Source organism: Rutidosis leptorrhynchoides, chromosome 4, assembly GCF_046630445.1.
Source record: "Rutidosis leptorrhynchoides isolate AG116_Rl617_1_P2 chromosome 4, CSIRO_AGI_Rlap_v1, whole genome shotgun sequence".
In the NCBI taxonomy this organism is placed as follows: Eukaryota; Viridiplantae; Streptophyta; class Magnoliopsida; order Asterales; family Asteraceae; genus Rutidosis; species Rutidosis leptorrhynchoides.
In genome coordinates this window covers 327587877-327593876 of record NC_092336.1, presented here as the reverse complement: position 1 = coordinate 327593876, position 6000 = coordinate 327587877, and positions in this window count along the sequence as shown.

Sequence of the window (6000 nt, the reverse complement as noted above, 5' to 3'; positions counted from 1 at the left end):
TCTATAATAACCTTGTTGGCCACATCCGTTACAAGTGACCGCCTTTAGTGCATTGGGCCCCTTTTGAGCGACGGGGGCGACGTTTCTACAATATTTGGCCATGTGACCAATTTCTTGGCACCGGTGGCAAACTAGCGTGACACATTTACCAAAATTATGCTTGTGGCATTTGTTGCAAAAAGGTTTGGTTCTGGCATAACTTTTCTTACCGTCGGAGGTGAGAGGCTTTTTGGTGAAGTTGTTGTTGCTTGATTGGGGGCTTCCCATTTTCTTTTGTTGTTACCCGACTTATCCTCGGCTTAAGGTGCCGGTACATCGATTTCCTCCACCGTTTCTATTAATTTGCGGGCCATATTCAAAGCTTCTTGATGATTGGTGGGTTTGGATGACATTACCCCGTGTTTGATGCTCTTTGGAAGACCATCCATGTAAAGTTCAACCCTTAAAGACTCGGGTTTCACGAGGTTTGGGCACATCAAGGATAGCTCGGTGAATCGTTCATTATAAGCCTTGAGGTCGTTTCCGACCGCTTTTAGAGTCCTTAGCTCTTGTTCGAGCTTGCGAGTCTCTTCACGTGGGAAGTATTCGATGATCATCTTTTCCTTTAAGTCGGACCAAAAGAGTGCATGGGCTTCATCGATACCCACCGATTGTACATACGTGTTCCACCACGTGAGAGCGATACCGTCAAAAGTGTGGGTAGAATATTTGACCTTGTCTTGGTCCCAACAACCGCTTATGCTAAAGACGGATTCCGTTTGTTCAAACCATCGGGTGAGCATAACCAGTCCCCCGGTCCCATCAAAAGTATGAGGTTTGCACCCCATGAAAGCTTTGTAGGAGTATCCCTCGTTTGAGTTACCGACTCCATTGTTGTTGTTGTTGTGGTTGTTGTTATTGTTGTTGTTGTTGGATGAGTGACCGGCCATGGCCGCATCCACATCGGTGGCTATCATTCGTTGTAGAGCTTGTTTGGGTGTTTCATGGCGTGGTACACGGCGAGGAGGCATTGTTCCTTCAAAACACAAGAATATCGTTGATTAGTATTCTTAATAATACTAACTGTGATATGGAATGAGGATAAAGAGAAAATTTTCCTTGACTCGCCTTAAATTCTCTATGTCATAATGTCGGAATGTTCATATGAGTCACCGTAATATAATCCCGGAAATTATATTACCCTAATTCATATGTGCATTCGATATTATTTCACTAAGTCAAGGTGGCGTGTCAATCAAATTAAACAACGTGAGATTAAGATGAAATAAGAGTAGCTATGAGTAGAAACGTTCGAGTATAAATGCACAAGTAGTCAAGTAATTCCTACTTCAAGTCTATATGCCGGTTGTAGTCTAGACTCACTAATGTACCCTATGACTCGAGGTTGACACTAATGAACTCTAAATCCCTACAACCAATGCTCTGATACCATCTGTAGTGACCCGACAAAATCGTCATTGACGGCGCCGTCTACTTGGGTCCCATTACGTGATCATAAGTCTTTAATATGACGTTTGACCAAAATATGTCGCATTCATTTCAAATGTAAAGATGTTTCAAGTTTACAAAAGTAGTTCAACAACTAGTGACGTTACAACGTTTTACGTACAAATGAAACCTATGCGACACAGTTTAAATGTAAAGTCAAAATATGCTCCATGTATGCATGTATACTCGACATCCAAGAAAGTATCAAAATAGTGAGCGGAAGCATGTAACACATAACGTTCAAGGACCTGAGAAAAACATAGAAAATCTGTCAACGAAAACGTTGGTGAAATCATAGGTTTAGTAAGTGAGTACGTAAGTAAGTTGAACCACAAGATTTATAGCGTTGAAGTAATAGTAAGAACATTCTAAAAGTTATTATCACGAGCACCCAATTATCAATGCTTAACTAACGTTACCCCATCACAATAGTGTAAGAACATACACCGTTTCTCGAAAATATATTTCATCCGCATAACGGTAGCGAACTGTCCGAATGGGGGTTTGCCAAACCCATATGGCCATACAACATAAGTTCTTGCTTATACCTGGCAAGTGTAACTAATGATAATCGAATTGAGGATTTTGTTCTAACTCGTACGTAGAATGTTTGTTTTCGTACTTGTGTTCACTTCGTTAATCGAAACGTTTATGTTTTTCTCATCCCAAATGTAAGTTTAAAAGAGTAAAAGTGGGACTATGATCTCACCTTGAGTTCACGAGTAATAAAGTACTTCACAAATAAACGTGTGCAAGGACAATTGCTAGTCTTGACCTAAACAAGTAGGTTGTATCAATAACGGTAAATACGATTGGTCAAAGTTGTTCAATTAGTCCTATGGCTCGTTAAGACTCGATTAATTAGCATGTGAATCAAATTTGTCACGTTTCATGCAAGATACTAGTATAAGAGCAAGTTAGAATGATTGCATAAGTAACTGGTTAGGTTTGATCAAAAGTCAACTTTGGTCGGGTCAAAGTCAACGAAAAAGTCAACACGTTCGGGTCGGGTCCCGAACTATTTTTCTGAGGTTTTTAATCATATATAATCATGTTAGAACAAGTTACATGTGAATCGGAGGTGCGTAGCATTGTTAGAATTTAACGGTAAACGACCAACCAAATCAGAACCTAACCTGGCAGTTCATCTGGACGGGAATTAAAAGTTCATGTTAACGTATCAAAGTTCATAATCAAGCATATCAAAACCTAACCCAAATAACCAAAGCAATAATGATGTTAACGAAGTTTCCTTAATCAACCTACACATCAAAATGAAGCTAGTGATGCTAGTAACACATTTAATACATGAACTTTTAACATTTAACAACATTTAAGCAACCAAATTACAAAATCAAACACACCAACTTTCAAGTTCATGCTAGTTACTTAAAATAACAAGATCGAGCATACAAATCATATATTCATGTTAGACTTGAGCCATAGATAATAATTAACACTTTTATAAGTTAAAAACATCAAGAACATAAAATCTAGTGTTTTTAGAAAGTTACCCAAATGCAATGAGATTGGTATGGATTTGAAGAGGAAGATGCAAGGATCCCGAATATGTAATTTGTTTGAGTTGATATTTACATGATTAAATGTTTCCAACATATTAAGCAATCAAACTTGTTAAGACTTGATTAAATGAAATAAGTTTCATATAGACAATTGATCACCCAAGTTGACCGGCGATTCACGAACGTTACAAATTTGTAAAAACTACATGTTGTGGTATATATGGACATATATATATGGTTGACATGAGATTATGATGAGTAAGTATCTCACTAAGTATATTAAAAATGTGTGATATACATAAGAAATGAGAATACTAAGTTAAGAAACTCGAAATGATATATATATAACGATTATCGTTATGATAACGTCTACTAAATACATATGTATCATATTAAGATATGGATACAGTATATTTAACATGATAAAATGATATTTAAATATATCATTAAGTATGTTAACAATGAACTACATATGTAAAAACAAGACTACTAACTCAAGAATTACGAAACGAGACTTATATGTAACGATTATCGTTGTAACGATATTTTAATGTATATATCATACTAAGATATATTAATATATCATAATATCATGATAATGTAATAATATAACATCTCATTAGATATGATAAACATTGGGTTAACAACATTTAACATGATCGTTAACTTAAAGGTTTCAAATCAACATTTACATGTAACGACTAACGATGACTTAACGACTCAGTTAAAATGTATATACATGTAGTTTTTAATATGTATTCATACACTTTTTAAAGACTTCAAAACACTTATCATAATACTTCTACTTAACAAAAATTCTTCCAATTACATCCTCGTTCAGTTTCATCAACAATTCTATTCGTATGCACGCGTATTCGTACTCATACAATACACAGCATTTAGATATATGTACTATTGGTATATACACTCCAATGATCAGCTCTTAGCAGCCCATGTGAGTCACCTAACACATGTGGGAACCATCATTTTGATGGGATTCAACATAAAACAAGTTTCTTAATGTAAATAATATCATGAAACCAATTCATTTTAAGTTATAACAAGCGGAAGCATAATTACTAAGAAAACAAGTTTATATGCATAACCATTTTGGTTGAATTCCATATAGTTATCAAGTTATGAAATAATGCTTACATATAATAAAGAAGGAAGAAGATTATACCTCCTTCAATGTGAGTTAGGAGCTGAAAATGGACAGCACAATGATGATGAAGATGATGGATTTAGAGCTTCTAACTTGAAACCTCAAGCAAGTAATACCCCAAGCTTTCAATCACCAACACCTTCCTTTATGTGGTTAGGATTTTTTGACACTTAATGAATTTATTTTGCAAGCTAAAAACCCTTTCTTCTCCTTCAAAGAATTCGGCCAGCAGCATACCAAGAAGAAGAATAGAGTTTTCAAAGTTATCACTTGAATATATGAGTCAAACCTTGATTAAAGACACAAGCATGCTCATGTGTAGATGTGTATTCTTAAAATAACAAAAGTTAGCATGTGACTAACCATGGGGACTAAAAAAAACGTCCACCCATGGGAATTATCTAACTTCCATCATTTTTTTTTTATTACAAAACTTATTATTAAATAAACTTGTAATAAAACACATGCATTTGTTAAATTTACTTACATTTTATAAACCCATTTATAAAATATAACACAACATAATTATTTAAACCTATAAATAATTAAATATAAATTATCCAAATAATTTATCTCAAGTGATAATATTTTAGAAAACCAATTTTCTAAAGTCCAAGTGTCGCGTATTTATTTAATGATCCAATCGTTAAGATAAATACATATAAGGTGTCGGTAAGCTTGTTATTGGGTATGACCCGACTTGGATCATAACACATTAGCCACATTAATTTAATATGTCTCTCGGGCATACGAAATACCTTCAATCTCCCACTTGCACGAGAAACATAAGAAATTAATGCAAGTGATGGATACAGCCTAACACACCGTCCATCACCCCTAACATGTTATGACTTTGTGCCATTCAATAACATCATCCCTTTCGAGTACCCAACTCGAATATGAATAGGTGAATCTTTCATTTTATCCTTTCATCTTAGATGTCATGTCAAATCCAAGAGATACAGAGTGACCACTCTCTTATAGATTTAACTTTATCAGGCCTTAGACATCTGACTCTCAACGAATAAGAGGGACAAATTCCATCTTGACTACATACGTCCTAGATACACACTTTGTATTATACCTGAGTTCTTCCTTATGTACTACCATATTTCAGAATAGCGAAGGAAAGAATCAAGGCATAATACTCAGTGAATATCAGGACCCAATATGTATCTCAGGTCAGAGGATACGATGATATTCACCTTTACTCAAGATTACATGTGATCAACCACAAAGGCTCCATACAGTAAATCTTGAGAGCGGGTCTTCCAATATTTGTATCCCACAAATATCTATGAACCTTGGTAGCAACCTTGCCCCACATTCAGTCCGTGAATCTATACCAATCCAAGTTCATAATAGTCTAAACCTCACACTTGTTCCCACAAATGTGATCGACTACGGAATTTAGAATAATTACTTATTCATGGATAAAATATGCAAAATAGGAACTTAACTCAAAATAAATTAAACCATAATTATATTAATGAGTTTGAACCACTTCGTTCCGTTACAATACTTAAAACAGATCATAACCAATCACTAGAATGTCGAAGCTCTAATGCACAAACACGTCCATCATGTTTTGATCCATGTAAGAGCTTCGTGAGTGGATCCGCTACATTAAGATCTGTGTGAACTTTGCGAATACATATCTTTCCCTTTTCAACTTCATCCCATATGAAGTTGAAACTCCGCTCAATGTGACGGGTCTTTCGGTGAGCACGAGGTTCCTTGATTTAAGCAATCACACCCTCGTTATCACAAAAGATCTCAAGAGGGTCCTGAATGGAAGGGACCACTCCTAAGTCGTCGATGAAT